Source organism: Copidosoma floridanum, unplaced genomic scaffold, assembly GCF_036245765.1.
Source record: "Copidosoma floridanum isolate Cflo_tuat_1 unplaced genomic scaffold, Cflo_Japanese_pri ptg000027l, whole genome shotgun sequence".
In the NCBI taxonomy this organism is placed as follows: Eukaryota; Metazoa; Arthropoda; class Insecta; order Hymenoptera; family Encyrtidae; genus Copidosoma; species Copidosoma floridanum.
Window position 1 is genome coordinate 9,678,101 of NW_028321904.1, and position 16,632 is coordinate 9,694,732.

A 16,632-nucleotide genomic window follows, 5' to 3' on the forward strand; every position below is an offset into this window, starting at 1 on the left:
GTTACTGGCTCTTTCAAAGAGGCATTTATGTTTGAGACATTGGCGCCTCAAATCCGCAATATCCTTGTTCCACCAGTAAGTTGAGCGTTTGCCATTCAATCTTTTTTTTCTGGGCATGGAAGCCTAGCATGTGGTTTTAAGGAGTTGTATAAATGTCTCGGTGAGCTTCTGTACTCCTTTGACTGTGTAAAGGTTTTGTTGTTTGCTCAAAATGAAAGCGATGACATTCTAAACTCTTTCTGCTAGTTGTTCTGTGTCCAGTTTCTAAACATTCTTTCCTGTTTTGCGTGCAATGCCTCTTTTGTCTATTGAATCGGTGATTTTGAAGACAATAAATTGTTAATTGCTACTATTTTTGTTCTCAATTACCTGCAATTTTTTCACTCTTGACGCAACGCTCTACAAACCGAGTGTAATAACTGATATCATACATCCAAATCCTAGCCTTCGGAAGGTCATGGTCCTTTCTTTGGGTACAACGACTAGTCCTAGCCTTCTTGCCATATTTAGGACTGCCTGGCACTTGCAATTTGTTGGAGGCATTCCCCATTCTACTGCTCGTGCATTGGAGTCTCAAGCGACTATAAGGTTGCTTTCTATGCCATTCTTTATGGTATCTTCAACGTTATTCATTTTTCTCTTGTATGCCTTGATACTAAAAATTGTGGAAAAGTAGCAGGTGACATACGTAATGCCTCCACTTCTCAATCAGACAAAATGTCTTTCAAATCCACTTGCGTCTTGGCTGATTTTGTCAGGTCTAGGAACTTAAATAGATAACATATTAATTGCAATGCTGAGCCTCTTAGGCAGCTTAAAGTGCCTGACCTGCTCGCTTATGAGCGGTACGTCTACACTTTTTCCAAATAATATTTGTAGCAAAAGGGCATCTGCGTCAATTGCCGCGTTCATGCTCCCATGAAGATCTAAGAGCATTATGTCGGGATTCTTCTTTTTTTGTCCAGGATCTGTCAAAAGGCCATGCACATACCAGATCCAGGCACAACTATCATTATTATAATTGTAATCATAGTAACTCATATTATTTATATCATCATTACCATGATTCCTATCATTATTATGATGATTTTTACTATCATCGTTATTTTCATTATTATTATAAGCATTTTTGTTATCATCGTCATCATTCTTATTATCGCCAGTAAAATAATTATTAATGCCATCTATATTTCTATCATCATCATTATAAGCATCGTCATCCTCATCATTCTTATCATCACAATTATCATCATCATCGTAACCATCAACATCATCATCATCATCGTTTTCATCATCATCATTGTTATCATCTTCATCACAATCATCATTATTATTATCAACAAAATAATCATCATCATCATCATCGACATAATCATTAATATTATCATCATCATTATCATCAACAACGTCATTGACTCCAACATTATTATAATTATCATCGTCGTCATTTCAATCATAATTCTCAGAATTAACATTATTATTATCATAATTATTATTGTTAGAATTATTGTCATCATTATCATCATCGTCAATATTAATATTGACGTCATCATTATTATTAAGATTAGCACTATTATCAACGTAATCATGATTATAATCATCATCATCATCATCATCATCATCATCATCATTATCATCATCATCATCATCATCATCATCATCATAATCATCATCATCATCATCAACATCATCATGTTTAAGAGGCGGGATAGATCGAGAGACCAAGTAATTTTCCCTAAATTCAAAACATAAATTCTTTTTAGGTCAATATTTAAATTACAAAATTTGTTTTATTTACAGACATAAAAATACAATTATCCTTATTTTAAATGATTATTATAATAACAACAATTAATTTAGGATAAGAGCAATTAAAGTAATGAAATATTAAATTAAAGAAAAAAAACAAAAAAACTTGTGTGTGCGTTGACCATTAATCGGTGGTTGAAAGCACGATGAGTGATAAAAACCTGGGCCAACGATCTTGTATTTATTTCATAAGAAATAAAATTTTGTCCGTAAAAGAGGAGACGTTATCCGTCAAGGACAAGATGCAACCGTTACTAATTGATAGCAGATATGCCGAGCGCTCGGGCTAACGAAATGACTGTTTTCTCACCGTCGACCGCAAGAAAATTTGTGTTTGGCAGAATCACAAATTAAAAAATTTTCACACACACGATCACGATACAGCACTGAAAAGAATGCCGAAAGAGAAGAAAGAACAAACAAATTTTTTGTTTTTTGTTGGTTATGATTAGAGGAAAAGGTTTTCTTATTGCTGTCAGAATAGAAGTGACAAATTTTTGATCATTGCTCGAATTTCTTCTTTTTGTTATCATGGTAGCATTCACAAGAAAAATATTGAATCGAACAAACAAACCAACTGATCGTCACTGTAACAATTTCAAATCAATTTGAACGCACAAAAATAACTTTAAAAAAAATTGTTCGATGGAACATATTCCCGTGGCGAGTTGCAAAGCAATTGAACATTGAAGATGAAATAAATTATTATTGAAATTCATTTTTTTTAAGCTTGATCGACTGGTAGTAAACATAACTGCGTCACATTTCTGTTGTACGTTCCATTGGCTATCTTGACGGTAGCTACTCTTACGACTCTATCGCTTCCAGGATGTAATTCCGTAATTATACCCAGTGGCCATTGACCGCAAGAAACATTTTTCTCTTTTAGAACTACGACAGATCCAACCGTAATTTCTACCTTAGAATTTTTCCATTTTTGTTGGACTTGAAGCTCACTTAAATATTCCAAATGCCAGTGCCGCCAAAAATCTTGGGCGGCTTTGGTTAAAAATTTCCACACTGGTAGCTGATTATCTGGAATGCAAGAATAATCGTGATCAGGGAGCATTGTTAGTGGCCGACCTACTAACAAATGTGCAGGTGTAATAGAGAGTGGATCGTTAGGATCGGATGATATTGATCATAAAGGTCGTGAGTTTAAAATTGCTTCAATTTCGATTGCAAATGTGTTAAGTTCTTCGAAAGTTAGTAAATGGTTTCCAATTACTCGTTAAAAATGATGTTTAAAAGACTTTACCGCCGCCTCCTACAATCCACCAAAATGAGGGGAGAGGGGCGGATTAATGTGCCATTTAATATTATGGTCAATCGCGTGGTTTTCAACTTCGGATATAAATTCCCTTGAGTGTAAGAGTTTATAAAGTTCTTAGAGTTGATTATAAGCACCTTTAAAATTTGAACCGTTGTCACATAAATATGTTGAGGCATGCCCCTACGACTGACAAATAGCCTCAAGGCCCCAATATAGGCATCAGTAGTCAAATCACTGACGATTTCAATGTGAACAGCTTTTGTGCTCATACACACAAATAAACAACCGTAGGCCTTGATGCGGACTTGATTGCGTAATTTTTTTTGTTTAATAAATATAGGACTAAAATAATCAACTCCTACGTGTATGAATGCTGGTGCTTCAGTTATGCGAGATTCAGGTAAGTCTGCCATGGGAGCTTGCAACGCAATGGGTTTCATACGGACGCATGTGACACACTGACGCACGACCTTTCTGACTTGATCTTTGCTATTAAATAACCAAAAACGCAAGCGTAAATAATATTAAGTTGCTTGAATTCTGCATGCATGGATTTTTCATGCATATCTTTTATTATGAGATCGGTAACATGATTATTTGATGGCAGTAGGATAGGAAGTTTTTGCTCAAACATTCATTTTGATCGTTTTAATCGTTCTCCAACTTGCAAAAGATCATCGTCTCCTATGAATGGATTAAGTTCGTCAAAACGTGTTGTTTTGTGATAAGGTACAGATATTTGGCTTGGATTTGTATACTGAGCTAACTGTAACGATTTTAGCTCAGAAAAAAATGTTTACTTTGCAAGAGTGATAAAATTTTATGTTCTGCTTTAGCTCTTTCTTCAATACTAAGTGTTTTACCTTTTGAATGAATGGTTTTTAATTTAGCGGGTTTCATTCTTAATAAGTATACCGTTAAGTAATTTTTTATAGGAAGAAAATCGATTGAACAGATCGTCGCGGATTTTGTTAGTAATTAAGCAAATATGCTCCTTAATTCCTGGGAGGTTTTTGCCAGACTTTAATATGCTTTGAGGCCAATCATGCTCTAAATGTTTTAACCAAGGTGGCCCAAAACACCACAAAGAATTTTTTTTTAATTTGTCCGGTAACTGAATGCGAGAAAGAGAATCGGCAGGATTATTTTGAGAACTAACGTGTCTCCATTCAACAAAATCGGCCAAAGTTTGAATTTTTTCTACTCGATTTTTCTCAAAAATTTTTAATGATTCAAGCGGCCTTTTTAACCATTGTAAAACTATGGTTGAATCAGACCAACCAAAAACATGACTTATAGTAGTACAATTAATAGATGTGAGAGCCTTATCTTATTTCATGCAGAAGTTTAGCTAACACTAAAGCCCCACATAATTTTAATTTTGGAATAGTTGTATCTTTGATTGGTTTTACTCGTAGCTTAGCACATGCTAAGTTGACTTGAATTTTCTCGTTTGCATCTACAGACCGTAAATATATACAAGCACCATAGCCGTCGAAACTAGCATCACAAACGCCGTATATTTGAACATTAACTGGATTATCTATTAAAATTCGACGAGAAATTTTCAAGTCGCTTGACATATGAAGTTGTTTGGCAAAGGTGGTCCATTTATCGTGTATGTCTTGAGGAACTGATTCTTTTCAATTAAGCTTAGCTAAACAACACTGTTGCATTATAAATCTAGCATGTAAAATAACTGGTCCAAACAAACCTAAAGGATCGAAAATTTTTGCTGTGAAAGACAAAATTAGTTGCTTAGTTACTTCTGTTTTTGCGTTAGGTAAGTTTACTGAAAAGGTAAAGAAATCACTCTGTGAATTCGAAATGACGCTTGAAGCTTAGTGAATTGGATTTTGTTCTACCACGCAATCTAATTTAAAGGTTTTTTCGTTAAGGTTATCAAGACTGTGCTTATGATTTGAAGCCCATTTTCTTATTGGAAAACCGCCTTTATCAAGAATTTCAATTAATTCGTTGCATACTTGTAATATATCATTTAAACTGTCAGCTCCGGTTAGAAAGTCGTCAACGTAAGAATCACGCTTCAAAACAACACTTGCTCATGGAAAATTATATTTCTCATTGTTCGATAATTGATGTAACGTACGTATAGCCAAGAAAGGAGCTGCAGAAACTCCGAACGTAACTCTATTAAGTTTGAAAGTACAAATTTGATTTTGATGTCACCAAAGTATGCGTTGAAATTTTCGAGCTTCGGGTCGTATGCCTATTTGTCGATACATTTTTTCAATGTCAGCTGTTAAAACGTAACGGTGAATGCGGAAACGAAGCAAATGAATAAACAATTTATCTTGAATTGTCGGACCAATTAAAAGAGATTCATTTAAAGATGTACCCTTACTCGTTTTAGCTGATGCATCGAAAACTGGTCAAATTTTAGTGGTTGAACTAGATTCTCTAATTACGGGGTGATAAGGTAAATAATAGCCTGCTTCATCGTCATTTTCAACTAAATTCATTTGTTTTGATTCAAGGTATTCATTAGTTGCCTTGCAATATTCTATTTTAAGCTCTGAATCTTTACTTAGTTTAAATTCTAATGCAAGAAATCGCTTGAGAGCTTGAGCACGAGAGTTACCTAATTTTTAATTCTTTGTTTTGAAAGGCAAAGCAACTTCGTAGTGACCTGACGAGTCTTGAGATACGTTTTTAATATAATGTTGTTCGCAAAGTTTATAATCGGAAATTAGCTTGGCATTAAAATCGAACTCTTCAATACTCCAAAATCGATCGAGTTGTGCAGATCAATCGGCTACACTGAAAGCCGTCAAAGCATGTCGAGTATCATTTATTCCCCCAGCAATTACCCAGCCAAGTTGCGTCTTCTGTAAGATAAGTTCGCCATTATTTCATGAAAGATTTATTTGGCCTATCGATAATAACGATAAAGTAGCGCCGGCGCCAATAAGTAAATCAACAGATCAGGGCACATGAAACTGAGGATCAGCTAAAATTAAGTTATTAGGTATATTAAACGCGTCTCGCGGAAATAATGAGTCAGGAACGAAATCTGCAATTTTCGGTATAGTAAAAAAAAAGTGTTTTTGTTAAATTACTGTGAAGTGGCTTGAATGTTAATTTTACTTTATATTTTGAAGTTGTATTCATTCCATAGATGGTACCAACTGGAATAAAAGTTTAGCTAAAGCTTCAGTAATAAAATGAGCAGTGGAACATGTATCAAGCAAAACACGAGCAGCTATGAATTTTCCTAGTAAATCCTTGTCTCGTACCACAGCGCTCATCATGAGCTGAGATCCGAAAGACTGCGATGCGGATGCTAGTGTTACATGGCCTAGTCAAGATGATTTAATGAGTTTGATTTTCGGACCTGTAGATGAAGATTCGCTCACTGTTGGAGTCAGACTATTAATCTCATTTTTCCTTTGATAAAAGTGCAGCAACGAGTGATGCTTACGAGGACAATGTTTGCAGTGATTTTTGCTAGTGCATTTGCCCAGCTCATGAGTGTGCAGGCAATTATAACAAAGTTTTTTTGACTTAACAAAATCCCATCGTTGCTGCACACTCATTTTTTCATAAGTGGGGCACTTAAAAAGTGAGTGAAGTAATTTGCATTTTACGCACGCGTCTGACGTAGAAGTCATGAAAACTTGAGTACCTGAGTCACTTCGCCTTGCCTTGGCTGACGATGGAGTAAAATCAAAGCGGCGTTTGTTCGAATCTAGCATAGATAAACTATCCTGCTCGTAATTGAAATATTTGAATGAGGTTTCGTGCTAAAATTTTTGAAGTTAATCCAAACTTGGAAGAACATCTGCTGATAATGAATCATTCCATTTACGTTTGATATTGGCTGGAGAAGAATACTTTAACAATCTTACCATTGTAATATCATGTATTTGACTCGAATCAAGATCTAGTGCTTTAAGTGTAGCTAAATGTTGTTTGTTATCATCAACGAGCTTTGAGAGAGTAGATAAAGACGCCTTTGTTATTTGTGGAGCTCTTCACATTGCATCTAAGTGCTTGTATACTAACAGTCGCTTACACTGATAAGTTTCTACTAAAAGTTGCCATGCAAGTTTGTAATTTGCTGCCGTAACATCAAATCTCTCGATTTAATCACGTGCATTGCCTATGAGAGAATCTCGAAGATGCGTAAATTTCACAACGTCATTGATATAAGTATGCACATCAACTAAAGAAACAAATAAATTTTTCCACGATATCCAATTTTCGTGACATCCGTCGAATTTTTTCAGCTGAGGTGGCGGTAATTTTGGTAGTCGTTGTTTTTCAATGAAAGTCAAATTGCCGAGAGGCGATGGTGGTGGCGCAGAATTATCTGGATCAGGCAGGCATAAGTGCAATTTTAGCAGACAAATCATAAAATAAGATTTGAGTTTCATTAAAAGCAGAAATTAATGTGTTTTCAGGATCTAGTAGAACTAACTCCTCATGGCAGCTCTCGTATGTTTAAAAGTGTGTAGTAAGCCGATTTAAACATAATTTTAGGCTAGCTACAACGGTATTCTCGGCAGCAGCTGCGGTTGTCAATGCATTTGTTTGCATAACCAAAACATCGTGTTTAACCTTTATGCTATCAATTTTTTTTGTGGCTGATATCTCGATATTTTACAAATACTTAACAAAATAAAAGCACTGCTTTTGATCTCACGTGTAAATGTGGTAAATTTTCTGAATAATGCGCCCGATGAAAGTGAGCGAATGATAAATATGAGCACGAATCACCAGCTATAATAAAATTATTATTATTTTTTTTTAATTAAGTCAATTTGGAAAACCGTTTGCAAACTTGTAATAAATTGTTTATTTTATTTTACCTTTAAAGAAAAAAAACCTATCTGTCGTTAAAGCCATCAAACGCGTTACCTTTTGATGGGTGATGGATCTCCTGATTAAAGCGAGCGACAAAATCATAGTTTTAAAGTAATGTTGATCGTTCTTGCTGATGATGTCTTCGTCAATGTTCTCGATGATGTTGGATCAGCTCGATATACGATTGGAGGTGCGGTCGTGCTTTTCAGCGGGATTATAATAAATCCGCGCAAATATATAAAAAAAAAGAAAGACCTAATAGGGAGCATAGAAAGAGACAAGAGGCTCAACCTCACAGAAGGCACCAAAATGTTGAATAGGCGGGCGATTTTGGCCACTCCATAGATCAAGAGACCAAGTAATTTTCCCTAAATTTAAAACATATGTTCTTTTCAGTTTAGTACTCAAATCACAAAATCTGTTTTATTTACAGACAAAAAAATACAATTATCCAGATTTTAAATTATAATAATAATAATAACATCAACAAAACTGAGATAAAAGCATGTAAAGTAAAAAATATTAAATTAAAGAGAAGAGAAGAAAAAAACTTGTGTGTGCGTTGACAATTAATCGGTGGTTAAAAGCACAATGGGTGATGAAAACCCGGGTTGACGATCTTGTATTTATTTCATGAGAAATGAAATGTTGTCCGTAAAAGAGAAGACGTAATCTGTCACGAACAAGATGCAGCCGTTGCTAATTAATAGCAGATATGCCGAGTGCTCAGGCTAACAGAATGGCTGTTTTCTCACCGTCGACCGCAAGAAAATTTGTGATCAGCAGAATCACAAATTAAAAAATTTACACACACACGATCACAACACAGCACTGAAAATTATGCTGAAAGAGAAGAAAGAACAAACATAGTTTTTTTTTTGTTGGTTATGATTAGAGGAAAAGGTTTTCTTATTGCTGTCAGAACAGTAGTGACGAATTTGTGATCATTGCTCGAATTTTTTCTTTTTGTTGTCATGGTAGCATTCACAAGAAAAATATCGAATCGAACAAACAAATGAACTGATCATCACTATAACAATTTTAAATCAATTTGAATGCACAAAAATAACATAATGAAAACAATGTTCGATAAAACAATCATCGTCATTATCATCATTATTATTATCATTATTATCATCATTATTATTATCATTATTATTATTATTATTATCATCATCATTATCATCATCATCATCATCATCATCATCATCATCATCATCATCATAATCATCATCATCGTCATCATCATCATCATTATCATTATCATTATCATCATCATCATCATCATCATCATCATCATCATCATCATCATCATCATCATCATCATCATCATCATCATCATCATCATCTCAAGAGATAATCAGGAGTCTTAAATGTATGTTTCATAGCGTGAGGCATGTCCTTCCAACTTGCTGAGTTAAAAGCGTTCTTTACGTCCAAGGTCACCAGAAGAATGAGGGGTCTTGCTCCATGGCATATGTTTTCAGTGCCTTGAACTGCTTTTACTACTTCTACTACCTCTCTTATGGTAGAACTTCCTTTCCTGAATCCGTACTATCCAAATCATCATTATTATCATCATTATCATTATCATCATCATCATTATTATCATCATCATCATCATCGTCGTCATCATCATCATCATTTTAATCATCAACAAAGTTATTGTTATTATCATCATCATTATTGTAAACATTATTATAATTATCATTGTCATTGTCATTAACAACGTCATTATTGCCAACTTTATTATTATCATCATCAACATTGACATCATTAATATTATTATCTTTATTATTAATAACTTAATTATTATGATCATTACAATTATAACTATTTTCCCGACGTCATTAGCATTACCTTTACTATTATTTTCATTAACGACGTGTATATTATTGTCAGCATTAATATTATCATTGTTATCATTATTATTGTAATTATTAGCAACAACTTTATTATAACCATAATCTTCATCATTATCATCATTGTCTTAACAATCACTATTATTATTATTATTATTAATATCATTATCATCATTATTATCATCATTGACATCATTAAAGGTATTATTATAATCATTATCTTTTCCATCAACACTATAGTCATTATCATCATTATCATTACCATAAAAATTGTCATTATTATCTATATCATTATCAATATTATCGTGATCATTATCATTTACATCAATTATAATACTATTTGCATCATAAATATCAATAACGTCCTTATCCTTAACATTATGATTATCATGGTTATTTTTATCTCAGTCATTATGACCATTTTTACTAGCATAATTATCGTCTTTATTATTTTTCTTATCATCATTACGATGTCATTATAAGTTCAAAATTTACACTATTTTTATTAACGTGATCATTATTATAACCATTATTATCATTATCATTACTGTTATCATTGTCATTATCATCATTGCCAACACTTTTGTTATCTCCAACGTTATCGTTATTATTATCATCTTTAAAATTATCATGAACTTCGCGTTATCGTTATCATTATTATCATTAACGTAATTATTATTATTTACATTATAATAATCGAAATTCATATCATTATTATTTTTATCATCATCTTTATCATCAACATTATTACCATCTTTATCTGCATTACTAGCATCATTTTTATTATCAACATGTTTATTATCAACATCAATATTTTTAATATTCTTCTTATTATTATTATTATTATTATCATTATTATTAGCATGACTAGTACCGTCATCACCAACGAGTCATTGACTTCGTTACTGTAATTATATTTATGGTTATTATCAACGTCATTATTATCAATGAAATTAATAATATCATCATCATTATTATTATGAATACTCTTATCTTTATTACTAAAACTATAATTATTGACCGTATAATTAATATCCTTAATATTATTATCTTTATTACCATGAACATCATCGTCATTATCATCGATATTATCATTTTTATTATCATACGTAACGACGTAAAATTAATCAGTTTCTTTATCATCATTATCGCTATTGTCATCAGCATTGTTGTTATCAATGTCGCCATTATATTTTTTTTTTATCATCATCATGGTTATTATTATAATCATCATTATCGTTATAATTATCACAATCACTATCATCATATTTATTTAAATTATATTAATCATTATCATTTCTGTTTTTATCATTATTATTGTTATCATTTAAATTATCGTTATAATGATATGCAGTATTATGATTATAATCATAGTAATTCTCTTTACTGTTAAGATCATCATCATTTTCACTATTATTATGATTATCATTATCATAAATATTATTATTATACTTACGATTATTATCATAATTCTATTTAGCATTATTATCATGATTATTATTATTTACATTATCACTACAGTTACCAATATCATTATCATTATTAGGATCATTATCATCTTCATCGTTATTATTGACGTGAACATTATTATTATTATTAAAATTGTGGACATTATTATTATTATCGTTATTATAATCGTGGTTATTATTACAATTATTATTATCATTATTATTGTTATCACCAAAATTATTATTATCAATGTTGTTCTTGTAATTAAAATTTTTATTTTTACAATTGTTGTTATTTATATCATGATTACTATCTATATCATCATCATCAGCAACGTCACCATCTTCATTGTTATTAATATCTGTATTATCATACGTTACGTCGGTAATAACATCATTATTTTTGTTACAATTAGAACTATAATCCTCATTATTATTGTTAACAATGTCAGCATTATGAATATTTCCTTTATCATCATTATCACCATCAACATCATTATTATCAATATCATAGTCATCATAATGATAAGCATTATAATCATAGTAATCATATTCATCATTATTGTTACTATCACAAACATTATTTTTTCGTCGTTATGATAAGTGTTCTAATATCTACTATGGAAATAATCATCATCATCTTCATTGTTAACGTAAACGTTATTGTCCGCATCATTATCATTATCATTATCATCATTATGATAACCATTAACGTTATCGTAATTTTTGTATTATAATTATCATAAGTGTAATTATTATTATTATAACAATTATTTTTCCCGTTATAATTATCATTATCATCATCGTTATTATCATTCAATTATCGTTAACAATGTCAGCCTTAAAACTGTCACTTTTATTATCATCGTCACTGTAATTATAATCATTATTATCATAATTTAAATCAATATTATCATAATCATTATTATAATAATCATTGTAATCATTCGTAAAATTATTATCAGCATCGTTATCATTTTATACACTATTATCTTTTTCATTTTAAGACTCATAATTACCATCATTGTAATCATAATAAGCATATTCGTTATCACGATTCCTACTATAATTATTATTATTATTATAATTAACATGACTGCTATTAAAATATGTGTTTTCGAAACAATAATTATACTGATTTATATTTGTACAAGAATCATAGTAAACAATACTTTTATCAGAAACATCACCATCTCTATTATTTTTCATTCTATCAGAAGTATCATAATCATAATCTTTGCCATTATCTTTATTATCATTATCATTACCGTCATTATAATCCTGTTTGGTATCACAATTATAATGATATTCATAATCACCGTTATCATTATTAATAGTGACAACATCGAAGATTTCATTATCATCATTATTATTATTATTATTATGATTATTATTATCATCATAATCTCTATTATCATTTTCATCATCATTATTAGTATCATCATTGCCATCACCTGCATCCATAAAGTTATTATCACTATCATAATTGTTATTATCACCATAGTTATAACCCTAATCAACTATGATATCATCACAATTATCGTCTTTATTACCATTATTATCGTCATCATTACAATCATCATCACCATCATCGTCATCATCACCAACATCATCATCGTCATCATTATCATTATTATCATCAAAATCATCATCATTATCATCATCATTATCATTATTATCGTCATCATCATCATTATCATCATCATCATCATTATCATTATCGCCATCATCCTAATCATCATCATCATCATTATCATTATCATCATCAAGATCATCATCATTATAATTATTATCAACAACATCATCATTATAATTATTATCATCATTATCGTAAACGTTATCATTATTTTATTATCAGTATTATTAACAACATCATCATTACCAACTTTATTATTATCATCATCGTCGACCTTATTAATATTATTATCATTATTATTATTAGCGTGATTATTATTATTATTATTAAAATTATTTTTATCATTACGACGTCATTATCATTATCTTAACTATTATCTCATCATAATCATCAACATTATCCTCATCATCATCATCAACATTATCATTACTATGATTAGTTTAATCATCCTTATAGTAATTTTCATTACTATAATAATTTTGACTTATATCTTCATTATTATTATTGTCAATATTATTTTAATCATAAAGAATATTGTTATATTAATATAAATTATAATAATTATAAACATAGTGATTATTATTACTGTTATCAACACTATTATTATTACTTTTATTATTATGACCATCATCATCATTATCTGTTTTATTATGATTATCGTTAGAAAAATCATATTTATTATGATTATCATTATTGTTATCATTATCCATCTCAACAAAGTAACCATTATCATTATTATTAACATTATGACGATTATCATTATCATTATGGTTATCTTTAACGTAAACATTATCACTATTGTTGTAATCATCAAAATAATTATTGTAATCAATATAATAATTATTATAATCATTATTATTATCAACATCATTATTGTTATCATCAAAGTTATCAATTTTGACGTCAGTCTCATAATTATCATTTTTATTAGCATCATCATTGTTGCTATTATTATTATCGTTATAATCATAATCATTATTGTTAATATCATTATCTGTATCATTATCATCAACATCAGTTACGTCATCATTGTTATTATAAATATTACAATGATCATTATTAAAATTTTTATTATCATAATCCAAGTCATCGTTATTATTAATAACATTATTTTTATCCCCGAAATCGGCATCTTAATAATTAACATTACTATTATTATCATCTTCATTTTCATTATCAAGATCATTATCGTCATTATCATTATCAACATCATATTTATTATGATCATCATCATCGTAAACGTTATTATTATTATCTTTGTCATTATCATCAACACTGTCATCATTACCAAAATCATTTTTCTTATCATCCTTGACATTATTATCATTAATATCATTATTATCATCATCATTATCAGTATCATCATCATTTTAATCTTTATCATGAACATCATTATAATTATCAGCATCAATATAAGCAGCATGATCATTATCATTATTATCGACACGAATTATCATTTTTATTAGTGTCATCATCAAAATTATAATCTTTTTTATTATTAGTGTTATTTTTACTATTATTGTCATTTTTATCATCGCTATCTTTAACGTTAGCATAATAATTATTTTCCTTATCATCGTCATCATTAACATTATTATCATTTTTACAATTCTTTCAATTATCACTCTCAATAAAATAACAATAACGACATTGATTTTCATTTTTAATTTGAATTTTATTATTTGATTATGAACATTGTTTAATTTATGTCCTTTATTATTATTATTAAAATTATCATTATATTTATCCTTATTATTAGTATTATTAACAGAACCTTAATTATAATTACTAACATTGTTATTACCATCGTTATAACATTTATTGTCATTGTTATTTTAAACATTTATTACTTTTATTTTGTTCATCCTAATTAACATTACCTCTATAGTAATTATCAAAATTTTCATTTTTTTATTTATCATTATCTCTAAATCTATGATTATTAACGCTGTCATAATCGTATCAAATTTTATTATTAATAAAATTTCTATCACTTATATTATTCCTGTACTCTTTATCATTAACAATATACTAATCATTATAATCATCATTGTTATTATCATTTTAATCAACGTCAAGATTATCATTATTATCAACGTTAAGATTATTATAATAGTTATAATCAACATTAACAAAACTACCATTGTCATTATTATAATCATCATCATTTCTATTATTATTATTATTATTATTATTATCATCATTAAAATCATCGTTATCAACGTTCGCTTTATTATTATCATCTAAGATATCATTATTATTATTATGAGCATCATCGTCATTATCACTATTATTATTATTTTCATTATCATTATCTTGAAAATTATAAGTATCGTCGTCATTATAATTACTATTTTAATCATTATTATCATTATTGTCATTATCGTCTGCATTTTATTTATCTCATTTATCAGTATTTTTTTGATCAACATCATTCTCGTCATCATTATTATCCTCAAAATTACCATCATTACATTTTTCACATTTATTTTTATCATTATCATAACTATCATTGTCATGATCATTATCATCATTAACATTTTCGTTATTGTAAAATAAGGTATTATAGTTATAATTTAAATATTCATTATAACTACTAACATTGTCATGATTATTCCTGTTATCATTATCATTATCATCATTATTGTTATTTTTTAAATCATCATCATCAACGCTGGTCTTATATTTATCATCTTTATTATCACCATCAATACCATAATCATCATAATCGATATTATCATTAAAATCTTTCTTATAATTATCATCATTATCTTTAGCATTATTATTATTATCATTGGCACGATTGTACGTAACGTAGGCATTAAAATTATCTTTTTTATTTTTATCCTCATTAATAACATAATTATCGTCATCACGATCACAATCATTATAATAATCACATTTATAATTATCATTACTATCATAACTATAATGATCATAGTCATTTAGAGTAAAATTATTTTTATATCTCTTAAAAAAATAATAATTATTTTTATTATTATTATCATCATTAACTTAAACATTATTATCAGCATTATTTGTATTGTCATCATCATCGTTACTATCATCATTAACGTTAACATTATTGTCAGCATCATAAGTATTATCATTATTATCGTTAGTATAATCATCCACGTTAGTATTATTATCATACTTATAATCATTATCGACGTAATCATCATTATCATTATAATAATTATCATCATTATCATTAATATTATTATCATTACTATTATTCAAATCATTATCGTCAGTGCCAAAGCCTAGCGGCTTATAATGACCATTTTTAGTATTACCAAACATATTATCGTTATCATAATCATGAACATTTTAATCCTTTTTATCATGATCATGATTATCATCATCATATGTCATAAGAATCGTTGTCATCATTATTATAATCATCATCATCATTATCATCATCATCATCAATATCACCATCCTCATCATTATTATCATTATCATAATTATTAACGTAAATGTTATCATCATTATTATTATCATTATCATTGTCATTATTTTTATCAGCATTATTACTCACATAATTATTCTTATTATTATTGTTAATATTATAGTAACCATTATTAAAATTATTATTTTTATCTTTAATGAAATCATACTCACCATTTTAAATGTCATCATAATATTGTTTCTTATTATTATCATCCTCATAACTATTTCTATCATTGTTGTCATCCTTGTCTTTATCATCTTTTATATTATCGTTATAATTATCATTACGATTATTTTAGTTATGATTAACACAATTATTTTTAT